General features: G+C 35.8%; 1 long non-coding RNA gene across 1 annotated transcript; it reads left to right on the top strand.

The window, feature by feature from the left end:
- The first annotated feature begins 3,824 nt into the window (after nt 1-3,824).
- Nucleotides 3,825-16,715, top strand: LOC134430481 (uncharacterized). Its single transcript, XR_010030836.1, has 4 exons — nt 3,825-3,883; nt 11,698-11,805; nt 13,948-14,041; nt 16,651-16,715. It is a non-coding gene; the product is annotated as an uncharacterized LOC134430481 (long non-coding RNA).
- The last annotated feature ends 3,300 nt before the right edge of the window (nt 16,716-20,015 follow it).

Genomic DNA, 20,015 nt, shown 5'->3' with positions numbered 1-20,015 from the left:
GTTTTACTGTGGGAGAAAGAAGTTAAGTTTAAGTTGGAAATAATATTGTTCAGAATCTTATCAGTAATATTTATGAAAGTATTAATATTACATCAGGGAAAAAATTGAGCTGAAATCCTGAAGAATGTGTTTTATATTATAAACTTCCATAAACCATTGACACAGAGCAGCTTTAGCATTTGGCACAACTGTTTTCTCTCTGAAATTCTATATATGGCAAAGGAACAAAAAATAATTTGTCATGTTTTCTTCTTGTTCTCAGATTTCTTTAGTATTGATTGATATATTTATGGCATATGAATACAGAATGTGCAGATGTATGTGTGAATAACTACAGAGAAAATTAGTTAATTCAATATTTTAATCTTTTAGATCATTGATGTTTGAGAAAAACAATCCAGATAGGAAAGGAAAAAGTTACTGTTGTACGATTTATTCTTTTTGGAAAAAAAAAGGGTATTGAAACAAAATGGGGATATTTTCAGCAATAACTTGTCTTCTGAAATATGTACAATTTTTCTTCAAGAATGAATATTATGTCCAATTATTGAGACACTAATGGCAGAATTATATATATTGAAAAAATATAAGAGCAAAATTACTTTGGATATTCATACCTATTTTTTCAATTATATTTGTCATTAGAAACAGATTGATGGTACATGCTAAGGTATTTAATTCTATTTTGGTCATATCTTTAATATGGAGGTGCACTTAAACTGCTGAAGATAAGTTTTGCTGTTCTTTTATGAACAGATGTCAAGATTTTATAATAAATTTGGGAAAAATAAACTTTCAATGAGGAAAAAGTAGAAAACACTCTTTTGAAGACAGCCATTGGAGAATAGATATAAAATTTTTAAATTGGAACAGTATAATGATGACAAAAAGCAACATAATGATATCTCTCTAGTGTTATACACTTCAAAATTTCCTAAATGATACATTTTTTCATAATATAAAATATTTTTAATATCATGAGTGGAAGTTGAATAACATAATTCCAGTAAACATAGTTTTATAGTAAAATTTTGTTATTCTTTTTGCCTAAGAATCTTCCTCGTTGTTTTGTTAAAATCCATTGCCCTTACTTTACCAGGTTTTCAATATCAAGCCTTAGCAAAACAAAAGGCAAAACTAAGAGAAAATATGGAAAAGAAACATAATTTATGGAAGATGTTCCTTTAAAAAAATAGACACCTTCAAATCAGCCAGGTGTATAACTGACAAAGCAGTGAGCTAGAAATGCAAAATTAGGTGATTTAGATGCAATTGATGGGAAATTATATTCCCCTCTCCATTTCAGGTACAAATGTGTGTGCACACTAAGAGTTCACATGTGTTCTGTGGCTTTGGTTATCTCTGTTCAGAACTGCAAATGGCTGTTGGCTTTTAGGTGACTGCCAGCTCCTGTGAGAAGATGCTTATCAGTTCCTAACTCAGTGCCGAAAAAAGTCCATGTGCACTGATACTGGGCTTTATACTGCCTTACTCTTCTGTGCCTTGCTCTTCTTGCTCAGAGCTTTTTATTTGCCTTAGCTTTTCATTCTATTTCCTGCAGTGGAAGTGTCTATTCATCTGCCCTTGAAATGGTATCTGATATGAGCAGACAATAATTCTTGGGCCAGTTTCTGAATATATTTCTGTTGGAGACAGTTATTACCCTCTAATGGAGAGATGTTTTCAGTGATGACAGAAGATCTTAGGCACAATTTGTTTCTATGAATTTTTCTTTCCTCTGAATTGAAAACTATCTATTAAGTCAATAAACTCATTAGTCCTCACATTACTGTAACAATGAAACGGAACACAGAAGTTCTGGGAATCAAGTTTAAAAGGAAATGTGAAAAATAAAAATCTTCACTGCTTTCTTACCAGCAGTTCAGATGGAATTATGAACTGCCATTTGTGATAACCATGGCACATTCTATGGAAAATAAAAAATGAGTTTGGATTTCTGTACAGTATATCTTGATATACACATTGAATGATTCAAAATTCAGAATAACTTCTGCAAAATTCTATACACAAGCTAGATGGAAAGTTAAAATGTGCTTCTCTCACCACACTACTTCAACAAGTTTACTAATGAAGTAAACAACTATACACAGAAGGCACATTGAACTTTTGTGCATCAAAACATCCAACTCTGAGCCCAGTACAACTAGGATATAATATACACACAATTCCTTCTGAAAGGGTTGCTAATGGCTCCAGTCATTGAAATATCTGTCAAATCAAGAGAGCCAGAGAGAGCAGAGGCTGTTCAGCCCTGACTTGGGGAGGCTCAGGGAGGAGTGAAGAAGAGGGAAGCAGACTCTTCTCAGTGGTGCCCAGTGACAGAACAGGAGGCAATGGGCAAAAATTGAAATACAGGAAATTCCATTTAAATGTTAGAGGAAGCTTTTGTGCTATGAGGGTCATCAAACATTGGAACAGGTTGCTGAGAGAGGTTGTGGAGTCTCCATCCTTGCAGATATTCAAAACATGACTGGACAGGAGCAGCCATATCTGGCTGACCCTGCTCAAGTGGAGTTGGACTGGACTGGACAAGCTCCAGAGGTTCTCTGAGGGGGATGAAGGTGCTCCAGCCTCAGCCACACTGCAGCTCCCTCTGTTGATACTGAAGAATCCTCATAATAACAACTTGCTAAAGTTTACCTGAGATTAAAATTGCATAACAAAAATTTTTCACCTTAAATTTTGGATTAAGAACACCTATTGCTGATGTAAAGGTTGTATGATCCCCTTGCTTAGTATATTTCTTATAAGTGCTTGACATATATCTCACAGTTCCTGCTTTACATTCTAAATGTAGCAGTAAGTGTTTAATATCTATTCTTAAAAATCTCTTTAAGTAACAATCTTGTTTGGTGTAAATTTAAAAAGGCTTTTTCTGACATGAATGAAGAACAGTAGCATGCTTCTTTTCCTAAGAACAGTGTAAGGATAGAACATAACTGGACTGAGGAATTAAAACCTTAAGAATTACTTGAAAATACGCACTTAATGTTTGTAAAACCATTACAAAATTTTACTTCATGGAAAAAAGTATGGTTTATAAAAATATGTAAGATTGGCAAGTGAACATAATGGAGATTGCGCTATACTTAGAAGTTCCTCCTAAAACTTCCCATCTTAAAAACTCATTTATCAAGCATGAATCAAATTAATATCTTATATTTAAAAGGTCAGAATGAACTTTCATATTTTGAGGGCTTGTTTCCATACCCAGATTAAAAATTAATGTATAAGAGAGGTTATGTAGCTTTTGGCTACAGTTCCCTTACAATATATTAATTTTAGATGTGCTAGAAGAGTGTTACAGAAGGATATTTCAAGATAATAGATTTACCAGATAATGAAAATAAAACTGCTGTTAGTTCATACCAGCATACAGAAAAAACAGAGCAGGCCAAATATATTCTAAAAGGAGATGGTAACTTCGTGCTTAAAATAGAAAATATTTTGATGATATGTTTGCCTTTTGATGAAAGTGTAAATGATGAAAAGTACTTTAACTTGCAATATTTGGTTCCTCTCCTCTCCTCTCCTCTCCTCTCCTCTCCTCTCCTCTCCTCTCCTCTCCTCTCCTCTCCTCTCCTCTCCTCTCCTCTCCTCTCCTCTCCTCTCCTCTCCTCTCCTCTCCTCTCCTCTCCTCTCCTCTCCTCTCCTCTCCTCTCCTCTCCTCTCCTCTCCTCTCCTCTCCTCTCCTCTCCTCTCCTCTCCTCTCCTCTCCCATTATTTATACCTCTCCAAAGAGCCTTGCAGGTCTCTCCCACATCACACCCTCCAGACCCAGAAAAGCTCTGTGTCTGCCCAACATTTTTATTATCCCTGGTCACTGACTTTGGACAGCTGCAAAGCATGTGCTGTGTGCAAGGTATTTCCTTCCCTACATCATTCTTTAACAAGATAGAGCCTTCAGAAGATGTTATTTTGAATGCTAAAAATTGGTTTGAGCTGTTGTAGAAACCTTCTGTTAAAACTATGCAGTACTGGGGAGTATTCCCTTCTTCCCATTTTTTAGGCCATATTAAAGTGTACAGGAAGTATAAAATTGCACCGAGGCCCTTGATTCTGGTGATCATCTATAAAGAAGTATTAGTAAGGAAAAGATCCTTAAGAGATCCACACGCAGACAGGCAGTCGCATATGCCTTTCATTGTTCCTCCATTTTATCTTATGAAAACTCTACTGGTGTTGGTCACAAATTTAATCGCAGAAGCCACATACATCATGACTGATCTCATTGATGGGAGATGTAGTCTCACATTTGAATTTACATTCTTACTACTGACCCTATTGTCAGCTGAGAATCCATTCTCTTGATTTGACTAATGTTTTCTTTAATTTTAGCTAATGTATGTCACAGCTTGCATATTGAGTTATATGCTGGCATGCTCTTGTAGGAGCCAGCACTGCTGTTACCCTGTCAACACCAGGTTTCAGAAGGAATTCCTTCAGTCAGTCTGCCTTCAGTGCTGTGCCCTTCAAATTTGAAGTTCGTCCCTGCAGAGGGTTGTCTTGCTGGTTCAATATCTTTTTCAGTTGTTTTCATAATGCCTTCCACTTACTGGATTACTGTTTTCTTTAGGGAGTGCCTTAAAAGGCCATTTAAAAATATGTATTTTAATAAATACATATGTGGGGGGAGCAAGAGAGAGGCAGAAACCCTCTACAGGTATCTAAACTATTTTTTCTTGTGCTACACTACCTTTGAAGATGAAAGACATTTTGTGAATTATTTCTCTATGTTGTATATTTCAAACTTAAACAACCAAGAAACAAGCATTTTAGGAAGACCAGTACTATCTCCTTAAATAATATTACAATATACTTGGAATTGTTCAAGCTATATTGAGCAAAAATACTTTCACTGCTCTAAATGAGCATTTATGGTATATTTTGGACCTGCTACAAGAACAGCTAAAGTGAGAAGATTTTGGGGTGACCTGAATAATTTGATTGAATTACTCTTGTGTAATCTCATTAACTCACACAAGTGCCAACACAGCCTTCACGTCAATCCTCAGCACACTATCAAGTAATTTTTCACTGCCTCATCTAACCCAGCTTTCAGCACCTATTCCAAAGCCAAGCTGCCACGATGAGAGTCTCAAGGCTGGAGAAAAAGGCATTGAAAGTCATTTAAGCCCGAGGGTATTTGGGCACAAAGGTGGTACCAGAGATCTTTGTGAGGAGTTAATTGACAGTGCAGGGCATATAGAAGGGACTGGAACAAATTCTTCCTCATGTAACAATGAATCCATGCTATAACTGGTAGGTTTCTTTGTGTAAATGAGAGGAGACTTTGGCTGAGCATTTATCTAATAGGTTGAACATAAATAGAGTCCAGAAGAGAACTGCATTTTCCACACTAGTCTGAGTTGCTGCTGGGAGTTAAACTATGTGTGTCCCTTTCTTATATTAAAGAAAATGAGTAGGAGAAATACAATCTAATCACTTGCTGATATTTCATAGGGACGGAGGTAGGAAGAGGCTTTAAGTTTCTTCAACTGTTTATTCTTCTTTACTTTATTTTTCTTCTGAACATGAATCTCTCTTCTCAGGAAAACTGCTGTTTCGGATGCAGTCTCACTGAACCTCTGCCCAGTGCTTAAACCAAACTGAATCTGAGCCTTTTCCAGGAAGACTGGGAGGAGATGTGAAAACTGTTTAGAGCTGATTAAAAAAATAAATGTGGTGTCTCAGCACTGCTGCTTTCACTTGGGATACAAACTCAGGTCAGATGGGCCATCCTTACCACAATTCCTGAGAGCACCCAGCCAGGAAAAGTTCATTCTTCTTAGGCTGTCAGAGGTGATGCAGGCATTTTACAAGTGACCCTGGTGCCAGATTTGTAGATCTTGTTTCCTTTAGAGACAGACTTGGAAGGAGCACTGAGTATGGTAAGAAAGGAGGAGGAGAACTCTGGCCAGGCAACTTCCTGCCCTGTAGGAGAAGCTGGACCCCTGGCTGGCGTTTCTAGCAAGAAGGGCTTTTTGATCAGCTCAAAGAGAACCCCAAAGCAGAAACATCTTTTTCACTTGCATGAGAGTTAGGAGGTATGTGAAGACTCACTAACAATTCATGTGTCAGGAAACAGATTCAACTAGAACGGACTAATGAAGTAGGTGTTGGAAAATTTCACAGAACTGACCTATAACTACAAACTCATTTTGCACAGTACCAGCTTGTGAAATTGCCACATTAGTGCATTTTTTTACTGCTTACTGGTTTATTTGATATTTCAGCTTTGATTTGCAGGGGTTAAATGAAACTAATCTGTGTTCTTTTTGTATATAACCATCAAAGAGATGGTTTGCTAATAACAGAAACTATTCACAAATCTTTACGAATAACACATTGATTGTCACCAAGAAAGAGCACTTCGAGCCTACCTTGTAAACTTTATTTTAATTTTCATTTACACTGCCTATATAAATATAGGAGGATTGAAGGCAGAGACACTACGGCAGGATTGGACCTATGAAATAAAGTTTATTTACAGTGAAATAGAATCATTTTGATATTCCTTGGTGTATCTTCAGTGCTGAATTTTTTCTGTACCTCCTCAGCCTCTAATGTTGGTGCATGTAATTTTTTAGTCCTGGTTGCTGTGACAAAAGAAAAATATCTCTCCAGCTACCACAAAGCCACATGGCTTCTCTCAAGGGACAAAGAAATGGTGAAAGGAGGAGGAAAGGGAATGGGAGGTGAATTTTCTGATGGTGTAATTCCATTACTATTTATTTGATAGAGTAAGCCCACAGGTGTTTGTTGGATGTTTCACAGGGGGAAGAATGTAAGCTCTCTTTCTGTTCTTTTAGAAATGCTTTCCAAAGCTCCCTAATCCATTAATCTATTTTTGTACTTTTTCTCAGTTTCTGAGGAAATAGACACAGAGCCCCTCTGAACAAGGTTGTACAGTTAGAAGTTTAAGAAACTTAGATCTGACTATGGATTGATAAGTCCGTTACAGATAGCAGGAGTGATTTATAAAACATTCTGGCTAATATCTAAAACTAACTAATGAACCTGAAGATACCATTAAAATGTTTAAGTGTAGCAGTTGTCTCTGCACTCCCTACTTGTTATCCTTTTAATGCCTTCCTACACTTCAGCTAAATTAGTGAGTTACAAGACATTGTCATTCATTTGTTAATTGTCAATGCAGAATGATACCTTTTTACTAGCTTATATGCCTCAGTGTGTCTGAGTCACATTTGAATCTGTTTAGTGTCTCAGTAAAGATCATGCTTATCCACAATTTTACTTGTTAACACAGACCACTAAATATGTTTTTGGTGTTTTCAGCAGTTTTAAAAGTCTGTTTAAGAAGAGTTTCCAGCTTCAGAAAGGAGATTTATGTTTCTAAAGAACCAGAACACAACCCCTTCTGATCCCAGCCTGATCCCTTTCTATCTTCTTCCCTGCCCATTTCTGCAGAGAAGAATCTGCAGGCGTTCAGAGGAATGTCTCTGCATTTCTGTACTGATTCCCTTTCTGGCTGCTTCTGCAGATTACATAAAGCAAATAATTAGAATTCAGGATAACTTCAACCATATTACCTCCTACCTCTACCTGATTTCCATATCTTGGACTAAGTCCTTAATGCAAGTGAGCTAATGCATTCAAGAAGAAAAACTTAACACCAATTGGTTTTAGTTTTTGTTTTGCAATTAAGGTACCTTTTAAATTGTCCCGTAAGTCAAAGTTCCTTTTTTTGACTGCAAATTATCAAAAAGACGAACAATACTACTAGATCTACTTTAACTACAAAAGGGTTATGGTATCAGAAAGTCACTGGAAACATTCAGATTTGGAGGACTTCGCACAAAAGTGGGTTAAACCATGTGAAAAACAGTTCTAGCGCCAAAGAGTTATCTCTTGACCTATGACTGTGAAAGTAACAACACTGCCAAAATAAAAAGCAGTACCTTAGCACTAGGTATTAGGGTACACTGTGGATTTCAGAGTTAACCTCAGCTGGAACTGGTTTATATAAAATGCACTAAAGAAGCTTAATATAGAAAGAAAATTATTATTTTCTTATATTTTCAGTGGCTTTTCACCAAAGGGAGATTGGTTTTAAATCTAAATGAAGGTTGCTCAAGGTTGCCCAAGTTCTTGGTGAATTTTCATGTTCATCAGTTGCCACACCAATGCAAATTCTTGGTACATTCATCTCTTCAAAGCAGTTCTGTCTCTTCCATGCTGTTGGCTAAAGTAATTTTCCACATTCACAAAAGAGTTTTCTTTACTTTATATCTGATTTTAATATGTACACTTAGAGTAATTTTAATATATAACTTCCTTAAAAGTCAGTATAAATATGTAACCTTCTTTTTGTCTTCATTTTTTTGATTGTAGATATCTGTAGACATTTCACTTCCTTCAGCTGAATAAACTATTGATCCCTGGTTTGGAACTTATGCTATCCAATAGGGGCTTGTAATTTTATCCATAATGGGCAAAAGAGAATGAAAAAAGGGTAATGTTTCTCATTTTCTATATATTAGGGTCTGGAAGTTCAAGTTGTATGAATATTGCTCATAACTGTAGATTCATACATATGGTACTATTCAAATTCTATTAATGATGAAGACTCTTTCAAATTTTATTGATTTTTTTTTAATGAGTTCTCCTCTATCTCTACATGATATTGAAATCTCTATAAGAACCAGACCAAGCTTCCCCTCTTTCCCAGATCTAGCTCACTTCAGATGAGATAACCAATTAATGCTTTCTTCTAGAAGGACAAAGTGTTCATATTACAATGTAGTTAATTATTTTTCATGCCATAATTTTATCTTGCTTTGAGTGAGGAGTGATTTTTCCTGATTTGCTATTAAAAAGCAGTAAGACTCTTAATTTCATATTCAATTAAAACAACACTTTTCTGTTTCATACCAATATATGGGGACCTATTATCATGTGCAGACTGCCAAGCAAAGCACAATATTTGGAAAAAAAGTTTTCAGAGGAAATACTTTACTTATGAATGGTCTGTTTCCAAAGTACAAAGGTGTAAAGTGAGACAGGCAGAAATACTTGTGTTCGGAGTATACGTTGAACAGGCAATGAACAGAGCATCAGTATGCCACTGTAAACTCTAGGAAGTGCAAGTGTCCTGCCTGCTCTGCACAGGCCTTGCCCCCCATCTCAGGAAAGATCCAAGACTGGAACAGGAAGAGAGGACATCTGAAAGGTGAAAGGCTTTCTGTACAAAGAACATCTTATGTGGGCTGTGACTTGGCAAGCTGAAAAAAGAATGTCTGAGGGGATCCAGCAGAAGCTTGTAAAAGTGTGAGAAGAAGAGACTGGAAGTCATCATTTTATCATTTATAGTGCAGAGCCAAATGAATGTAGCAATTAACAGGCTAAAACATCACAAAACTAGACATTTTGTATATCAAGTAGTCAAACTAAAAGCTACTCACCAAAAGTTATCACAGACATCCCACTAATGACTGAATCTCATATGGCAGGTGAGATATACATTGAGTGGTATAGAAGTTAGTTCCAATTTATTAAATTCTAGTTGTAGTGACACTGTTCCTGTGGAGATATTTGCCTGCACCTGGAAATCAGCACATGTTTAACATAATTGTCTGATACCAGGAACTTGGCTTAACTAGTTTCTGCCCATATGCTTATCTGGCTTTGATAGTGGTATTTAGTTCCTGAGAGCTCTGGATAATAAAATTAAAAATTGTCTAATTAAACACCTTTTTTTTCCCCTTCTACTTCTATTAATTATCTCATTTGATTAAAATATTGCATAAAATGAAGATTTGTAATAAAATCATTATTTAATCTTGTATATCAGCACAAAAATAGCAATGGTACAGAACCTATGTCCAATTCTTAATCAGAATATTTCTTTTAAAACTTTCATTCATCTTATGGCATTGCTTTATCAACTTATGTCTAAGAGTCACTACTTCTGCATAGATGTAAGAGAATCTCTCTTGCTGACACAAGACCTTCATTCCTTGCTGGTGAGATAAACTCCTCCCCGGAATGCAGTAAGGATGAAGGTGGCATATTATTCTTGGTGGTTTTTGTTTTGTTTTTCCCCACTGGAATTCTCTCTCCTTTACAATTGAGATAGTTCCCTTAAGGTCTTCCATTTAAATTGAAGGTAAGGATTTGCATACGCAGTAGTCAATGAAAACCACTGGAACAGATTTTATGATTCGTTACATTCATGCACAATAGCAATTTTACTAAATTAAACAGACTCAACTTTGCACCAATAGCACAAAACTGCCTTTTGCCTCTGCTCTCAATTTTACATATTTTGATATACTATCATATAATTATAGCAAACCAGACATTGTGGAAACCTTTCCACATCATTAAGTAGTCTTGGTATCCTAAAACCATACTTTGAAACTGTAGTTGCACTTGTAAATCCTTTTTTGTCTGTTAAAGGGCTTTGTAATCAAAAGACAAATACCAGATTCTCTATGGTAGAAGTTCCCTCCAGAGTTTTCAAGTTTTTGGATGAACTTGAATTTCTATGAGCAGCTCTTATTTCGTGTGAAAATGAGAGAAGAAGTGGGATTTTCTCTATTCAAACAAAATCTCCACCACACCAAAAATCAGTTAAAAATCCCTCCTGAGTGTTGCTTTCTGATGAACTTTATCAAAGCTTCACAGGAAAAATGGGTGCAAATACATGAGTTAGGATTTATAAATCTATGGCAATTATGAAAACATTGCTTCTAACATAGAGATTAAATACTGCCATTAGCAGACAGAATATTAAAGCAATGCTGCACATCTCCTTTTTGCACTGACATAAGTTTGAGAGAAGTTGCTTAGAGAGGCATGTGATGAACAAGCCAAGAATTCCCTCCTACTTCAGGATCTGTTTCTTCCCACTGAAAATTTGATTTCCTTGGTGCCTGCCATTCAGAAGCTAGAGCACCTCCCTAGGCCATTTCTCTTGCAACCTGAAGTTGTAGTTGCCAAATTGTATGTTCACAAAAGTATTTTTTTTGAAACATAATTAGAACACAAGGTAGGGCTTAGTTTGAAGTTAACTGCATTTAATTTTTATACTTTCTGAACTATTTAAAACTATTAATTGATGCTGTCAGTAATTCTAGTGGAGAGTAATGATGATTAGACTGTAACATTCCAAGCCTGTTTTCAGCTTTTAGGGTATTTTCCAGCTTGCAATGGTGTATTGCAAAGAAAAACAGTACAATAAAAATAGATAGTCATTGTAGCCAGCATCAACAAGTAAGCTTCCAATATTTCTGGATGTGTCTATTTAATTTTATCCTTGCCAAATTAATTGCTCCTTCAATCTCCAGATTCTGAGAAATACAAAGAACTACATGAGAATGAGCTCACACTGATAATGTACATTATCAGGAGAGCTGGCGTAGAGTGAGAAAAGTCTGAGCATATGAAAAAAACATAGCCCAAGTCCAGGACTGAAAGTCTTAGTAAGAAAACATTTTCATTAGAAATAAAAATATATTCTCATTATCTATTTCTCCACTGAAAAATCTGGCCGGTATCTAATTTTAGTGATATCAGTCCATCTTCTTATTGCTGTAAATTTGTTGGTATGTCTAAACATTAAATCCAGATCAGGATTTAGTTGCATACCCTGTTCTCTTCAAATGCTCAGAAATTACTTGTGTGTAATAATCCTCACTTCTTACATTTCAGAACTTCGGTGAATTTAGTGCTCAGAAAAGCAGAATCAAAACCAGCTCTGGCTCATATTTAAGGCTGGTGCAGGTGTCACGCAAACTTTACCTCTGAGCTGCCCCAACTGTGAGTTGCATTCATCTACTAGCTCAAAATAAATGCCAACAAATTAAAAGGATAATTTGAAATGCTGGCAGTAGCTAAAGACAATGATGATTCCATTGCATATTATGACATTATTTACTGCTTTTTGGTAGAAAGGTAAGATAAATGTTTCCAGCTAGATATAAAATGCTTACTGCTCAAGCTGTACCCTCCCTCAGAGAATGTCTCTTCTCCATTGCTGAGATTCGAGGTTGGGGCATAGTGCCAGTCATACCAAGGCTGTGGGTCCAATCTCCCCATAAGCCACTCACTTAAGAGGGGACTTGATGACCCTTGTGGGTCCCTTCCAACTCTAAATAAATATTGAATATAACAGACCCCCCACCCAAATTGGTTGATCCACTTGCTCCTAAGTAGCTCTTAGGAATATACAGGTTTCCTTAGTAAAAGTAAATTATTTTGAATTGTAAACAAGGCCTTCAAAAATAAATATCTGTTTCCAGAAAGATCATATCAAAATAGGAGTCTGTAAAACAATTTCTATTGACAGTAGCAGGCTTATACACTAATTTCGGAAAAACCTTATACTGTGAGTACTCTATTAAATCAGTTAAACTAAATGTATCATTGTTACTTCAATGTGTTTATCATATTACAATAAACAATAACAGTATGAGATCATGAACCATTAAAATTGCAACTCTAGAAGTCCAGAACATGTTTACATAGCTGTAGTTGTGAATTTGAGTTGAAAGCAATGAGGCAGCTTTCAGCTATGCAATATGATTTGTTAACATACTCTGGAATGTAGACAGGTAGCCCCACTGATGACTATAAAGAGAAAGCAGGAAATTTATTTTCCTTGTCAAGGAGTGTTTCAAAAGTACAGGGGCAAATGAGTGTTTCAGATGTTGCAGACATAAACCTTTTGCAAAAGAAAATATTTAGATACCACTCCCATATGCTCAGGAAAGCCAAGAGAGATAATGCACTTTTTTGACTGCCTCTAATACATATTTAATCTCTTTAATGACTACATATGACTATAGGATTTTTGAATATCTCCACCCCATGAGTTTATTAAGAAGCTGAATAATGAAATGACTGGAAGAGCTGCTCCTTGTAGTCAGAATTAAAACCAGACAGAAGGGGAGAGGTCTCATACAGGAGAAAGTTAATTCCAAAAAATTTGAGTCACTTGTCTGCAAATGAGGGTGATGATATAAAGTATAAATCTAATTTTAGTTTTCTGTGATTGCAACTCAGAAATAATGAGTACCTTCTAAGTAAGCTACAGACATTCTCAATTGTGAATTAGTAAAAGAACAACAGTTTGGATTTCCATTGAATTTTAATTTGCTGAGATTTTTCCTTACTGCTTTCAGCTGTTTTTTCCTAAATTTTTGTGCATCATATTGTTTTAATATATGTGTAAATTAGAAAACATCAGAAACCACAAATAGCTCCTTAAAACAAAGATATGCTAATAGGGAAAGGATCCAAAATTTCCTTCTGCAGTCAAACAGAACCGGTGCTGTTTATGTGGGTTTGGGAATATGCCTTCCCATTCCCTTGCTGGAGAGCCCATTACACTGTTTCCTTATGAAAATAAAAAAATTGATCACCTTTAAATCTAGTGCCATCCTGCTTCTTTGGCAGCCTTAATGGAGTGGCCAGAGAGTGGTCTTATCCCTCCCCACCCAAAAAAGCCAATTAGTTATTTCTCATCTCACCAGATCTGACTCTCTGGGTTAGGTCTGCACGTTTCCTGCTGCCATGGGTTGTACCAAGGGACTTTCCTTTAGACCAAGTGCCTGCGGGTTATCCCAGTCATCTAGCCCTTACTCCATCCAATTGAGGCCCAAGTCATTTCCACCTCAGTACTGAGCCTTAAGATTCCAGGAGCTCTGCTTGATTCCATCATCCCAAAGAGTAGCTTAGATTTCCTCTAAATGTAAATCAGAATAATGATGGAAACTTAGGTAAGCAGGTGCCATTATTGCAGGGAAAAGCTTTTTTTTTTTTTACCCTAAAGATAGGCAACTTTCTGGTAACACTACAGGTAGATTACAAAAACCTTAAGAAAATAAGGCTTTTACTTATTTTTAAGTCAAATGCAAAAAAGCAAAACACTTTCTTTTTTGGCTTTCATTGTTCTTTCAGCTCTCCCCTCAAGCTGTTTGATGGATGAGATTCTTCATCAGCAGTAATACCTGATCACTCAACTGAACTCTTTGACCACTTGTATCTGCCCCAGGTCAGAGATTCCATTTCTGATGTCCTAACACAGTTCATGCTGTCAAAACGGAAATCAACTGGCTATTACCTTTTTGATTTTGTTTTAAATAGAGGGAAGAGGATTTTTAGTTATCTTTCTGATAGTAAAGTTTAAGCCAGGGAAAATACATTGGATACTTTGTTACTTCTGAGAGAAATGTGTACTGGCTTGATGTCAAAATGAGATTCTCATTTCATTGAGTGCTTCTTTTAGTTTGGTTTCCTGGCTATGTTTTACTAGTAATACAAAATCAAGTGTTGTTTTTATTTTCAGTTGAACCAGTTTTACCTCAAGTACATATTACTGACACTAGGAAATTTTTGGAAGACTTTCATAGGTCTTCTGATGAGTATCACAAGCCTGGAGATTAGAAAACAAAATTAACAAAAAGAGAAATTGCTATTAGAACTTAAAATACTTGCTATGTCATGAAAATTAAGCAAATAATATAATTTTTTCCACTTTCTAGCAGGGTTTTCATAGGCTAGAACAAAAATAAATACAGGCTAACACTTTAACTCAGAGCTCAGTTGCTGCAGGATTTTCATTACAATCTTGAAATGCTTCAGTGTAGCAGAAGCAAAAATACTCTGAGCCTTTGAAAGCTGGGGGCCATTCCCTCAGATGAGGTGACAGTAATAAATCCATGTCTGGCTTTCAACCCTGCCTCAAATAATGAGCAAAATCGAGCAATATGTCTCCTCAAATGTTTTCCAGAACTAACCCGTGGAGATATGTTGTAAACTTGCAGCAAATGTAGAAAATTTTAGCTTTATTACTAATGACAGTTTATAAAATGGCATAGTATTGTTATAATAGTACAGTATAATAGTTCATGGTTGAAAGATTGAAAGCAATATCTTTTCCCCTCATTTTTACAGTATCACCTAATTCCATTAGAAGCAGATCTATGAGGTTATTTTTTTTTTTTGCTGATAACTGCAAAATCAGCTTTTTTTTTGTTGACAAGTCTTTTTGAAATTCATAATTAAAATAAAATGCTTTTGAATGACTTTTAAGTATGTGCATGCAGTTAAATTCACATTCAGATATTTTGGGGAGATTTACAGATTCAGATAGTTACTGTCAGAAATTTAGATTTTTAAGAATGTCTATAGTATATGTAAATGTATAATGTCCTCATGGTTTCACAGGCTTTCTCAAAGCCAGTCAAACAAAAAAAAAAAAAAAAGGCTACATCTTCCTAAAAATTGTCAGTTTTGCTTTTTATCATATGTTCAAGAAAGCTGTGCTGCTCATCGGAAACAATTCCATGCAGAAAACTGAAAATCTTATGGTATTTTCATTCAGTTTGAGTTAGATCTGTAAATACTGAAGATTGACAAGTAGCTGAATGCCATGGGTTCTTAAGCATCCATAATTTTCTGTGTAGTAAGGAACAATGAAAGCAATACCTGTTGATTTTGCTTAAGAAAACTCAGCTTGACTGCAATATCATTCTTGACTCAGTAACATTTTCCACAATTTTTGTGGTTTAGAAATTGTTTCCCTCAATTTAGTACTTCTACTAAAAAGGCCATCAGCTACTCCTCTCCCTCCTGAATGGAAGGCATAAAAGACAAAGATCACTTTGATCTTTGATTAAAGTTAAGATAAGAACCCCTTTCTGGAAAAAAGGACTGACTTGATGCCTTATGTTACAATGTAAGCTGTACCAAAAGTATGTATTCTATCATCATCTTCATAAGCTGTTCAATACTGCCCACGTGGGGCAGTGTTCTTTATCTCTTCCAAGACCCATCCTCCCTCCAGGGGGATATCCTCTGTTAATGGGACATTGAGCCTCACTGCATGGCTGAAAAAATCACTGCAATCTCACAAAGTGAGATGCTCTGCCCAGGGGGAGGAACCAAGCATTCCTACCTGGATAGAATCTGAGGCTTGGAACACTGCAGGCAGCCTTATCCACTGAATTCCCAGAGGACAAGAGCTACACAAACAGATCTTCAGAGGAAGACCAGACCCTTCTACAGGACCACTGCTTCAACAGAACCATATCTGTCACTCCAGGAGGACTGCAGCACCATGTAATCAAACTATACCAACACTCTGACCAACAGGGTCTCAGGCTGAATTCTGGCTCTGTCAGTGTTTCTGTATTATTGCATTTATTTTAATTTTCCTATTAAACTGTATTTCTGACTTGGGATCTCCCACTGGTTTGCTTTCAAACTAGTACACATAAGAAAAGAGTAAGAACAATATTAATAACAAAAGGCATAAGACAAAGAAATTATTTACATACAAAATGAAATAATACCAGACTGTTTTGCCTGACTCACTTTCTCTGCCCAGAAGGAAGGCCCTTCCCAACAGAAGAGGGGCTCTCTTTGCCCTGCCCCAACAATGACATGGGCTGGCATCAAATATCATTTGGGTCTTGGCCACAACCTCTCCCACTGACCTGGGTGCCAAAACCAGGGCAGTAACATTTTTTAATATACTAGTCAGATGGGAATTGTATGTAAAATATCCTTAGATATTTTAAAGTAAGGCAGAATATGTACTGCAAATTACTTACAGAAAAATACTTAAGATCTTGAACTCAATCCTTTTTTTCTTAACAGAAATATGTGTCTTCCAAAGTCTGGCAATGCTAGTGACATGAAGATGGGAAAGAGGCTGTCAAGCTCAGTGAGCAAAATGTAAATTTTGCTGCAACTATACCAGTGGCTTTTCACAGTCATTTGAAAAGCATATTCAAAGGTAACTATGGATTAAAAGGAGGGAAATACTGTGAGACAAAATAGTACGTAAGTAGTTTACATAAAAAATGTGCCTCATAAGAAAAAAACCCCAACAATTTGAAGGACTACCATTTTTTGTATGGTTTCAATACTATTTCCCACTGATCACTCTATGAAACACCCATAAAATCAAAACAGAAAACTGACCTAGCACTACTAAAAATAGTGCATAATGAGCTGTTAAACATCAAAGTAAAACTGGAGCTACACAGGAAGATAGCATGTTCTTTCTTATCTCCATTATTTTAACCTTATGTTTTGGAGAACTTTGGACAGTATTCAAGTGAGTAAATACTGAAATAAATTTTTATTTCTTATTCAATGCTTTTACAGTCCTGTTTTAAATGATGAACTGGTTGGGAAAATCTGTTTGGATTCTATTTTCTGTGGTATGTTTTTCAAGCATATTTTGACATTTTTACAGTTGCTGTCCTTATAAATTTTAGGACTGATCAATATACACTGTTGAACTGAAAGACAAAAACAAAAATAAAATAATTCTCAGTACATGAGTTTAAATGCTTGTGATGAAGAAATGTCTAAGATAGTACATACAAAGTATTTTACACAAGTGAAGATATTTGCCACAGAATTTTAAAATGGTGGACCAGTTCAAGATGTTTTATTTGAAAATTCAATTTCTATCCACTGTTTCAATCCATTTCAAAAACATGAAAGATGAATTGTAAAATATTAAAATATTAAACCATGCTTAAAAAACAAGGTTTGAGTGTAATTCTTTTGTGAAGGCTTTCTAAGGACTTGTTCACTAAAGAGTAAATGCCAACAAAAATGATTTCGCCTTATCTAGTTGAAAATAACTACTTAATATAGAGTATGCATTTTAGTCAGATAAAGCACAAGCAAGGGAATAGTATGAAATAATTCTTCTTCTTAAAAAAAACAACCCTTCAGTTAAGATTTTGGCCCTAATCCTAGCCTCATTAAAAGCAGTGGCAAATATCCTGTTGTTTTTAATATAAAAATACTAAGAGCTTTATGACATTCTGATGATACTGGAAAAAAAAATAGTTATCTCCTTAGAATCTCTCTGACTGATAGTATGGAAGACACAGGCATAGAACCTGTTTAAGGATGCTCAAAAATATTCTTGGTTCTCAGTGAAAAAAAATAAATTCATATCTGGTATGGGCTGAAAGCCCAGTATTTTTCCAGCAGTGGAATGAGGACCCAGAGAAGATGAGAGATTCTGGGGACCTTTTTATCCAAGTGAAATCAAACTAACTATCCAGTAACAAAAGTAACCTACATAATCAAAGACTGGGTGTCAATAAGGTGCTTTTGATGTCAAACAGCAGAAAATTTCTGGGTTTTTAACTTTCTTCTAAAATATCCTAAAATGTGTCAATATACCTAAAAATCCTGAAATTCAAAGACAGAAGGATGTAGGCCAAAGCACTGCTCTCTTTTATTTCCTGCTGAATGAGGATGAGCGTGGCTGAGCTTGTGCCCACCCTCTCTCTGCTAACCTGACCCAGGCCAGCCCTGCCCAGGAAGCCATCCAGCAGTGTCTGACTGTTCTGTTTCCAGTCTTTCAGCTGGAAAATCTGAATTGGATTTAACAGTCCATTTATGCGACCTCTGGGTTTTTAGCAGACAGCTGGGTCACATCTGGGTAATGCTGACCATGGTCACACTGACTGCTGCCCACCTGAGCAGGGCATGCCCTTTGCTTCCCATGTAGCTGGAACAAATTTAATAATTTTTAGATTTATGAATAAAACAAAAAAATGGAAAGAGTAAGAAAGGAAACAAACCATTGGCTTTTGGTTTTCCCTTGGACCATGGATGATCTTAGCCAAAAACCTTGACTCATATAACTAAGGTGTAATGTAAAGACATGGTTTTGGAACCATTTCTTGTGAAGATAAAGTATTTTAATTTCAATTTTTTGATGAGTTTACATTCAAAATATGCCATTAGGAATAGGAAACATTTCCTACTCTGTTTTGAAGTGTTAATGAGTTATTGCTTAGATACAGATGAGACAAAATCCTTCGGACTACTTTGAGGATAACTTTGGATCATATTTGGGATACTCTTGAAAACTGCTTTTATTATACAGCAAAACTTGTGAAAATATTTCACCTTGGCCACTTCTCCATGAAAATGAGAATGTCTAGCTAAATCTACACTTCTGGCCAAGGAAGAGGATGTTATAAATGAGCTCTGCCAATGTGAAAACTGAAATGTCCAGACATGAATCCGTACATGTTGTTTAATCTCTGAGTTTATAGCATTAGTCTTAGCTGGCAATAAAAAGTTGTCTAATGTCCTTCTTGACTGATGTAGTCCTTGTGGTAAATAACACAGATATGAGGTTATGCACAAAATCTTCTCAGAGTCATCATAAATCAACTACACTGAAATGGGTTGGGAAGTAGGTAACATGAGCCTTTTTACTGCCACTTAATTCTGATTATATTTAATTCAGAAGTCCTACATGTCTAGAACAGGCTTAATAAAAGATGCTGATCTCTGTGATAATTTGAGATAATTTTATTTTTATTGTGTATAGAGAACCTAATGAAACAAATAGAAAAGTAAATGGAAGGAGGGACTTTTACCGAGAAGCTTATTTAAGGAATTTATTTTAAATATTTAGCTGAAATAAATGTAATTCTAAAAAAACTGAGCTGTTTGTCAGAGCTGGATGACGTGATCCTGTCAGTTTAAAAAGTATACAGCTATTGTAAAGCTGTTGCTTACGAAATTCTAAAAAATGTAAACAGATGTTTCCTTTTAAATGAAAACAAACTTTTTTAGTGAAATATTTATCTTTTTTACATGGAATATTTTTAGATATTGAAACACATTTTTGCTGTTCTCTTGGTACTTTCTGGTTTGTATTCACAGTTTTGGGATATGGTGTTACACATAGGAAATTGTCAGCATGAGCCACCCATATCACAGTTGACAGAAACTCCCTAAAGCCCATTAATCCACTTTGATAACCACTGATGTTTAACTTACTACTATTATATCACATTCAGCTTGTTCACATGAGGAAATCAAGCAGGTTTTAATCACCCCATGGAAATTACTTGGTGTCTCTGACAGAATCACTTCTGTACAGTAAATGTTTTAGGGTAATTTTTTTCAGTGTGCCAGAGATTTCCAGTAAAGACAGAGGAAAAGAGGCCACTGAAGTCAATAAACCCTGA

This window comes from Melospiza melodia, chromosome 1 (genome assembly GCF_035770615.1).
Source record: "Melospiza melodia melodia isolate bMelMel2 chromosome 1, bMelMel2.pri, whole genome shotgun sequence".
Lineage (NCBI taxonomy): Eukaryota > Metazoa > Chordata > Aves > Passeriformes > Passerellidae > Melospiza > Melospiza melodia.
Note: the sequence above shows the minus strand (reverse complement) of the source record. Positions and strands in the feature narration are given on the sequence as shown.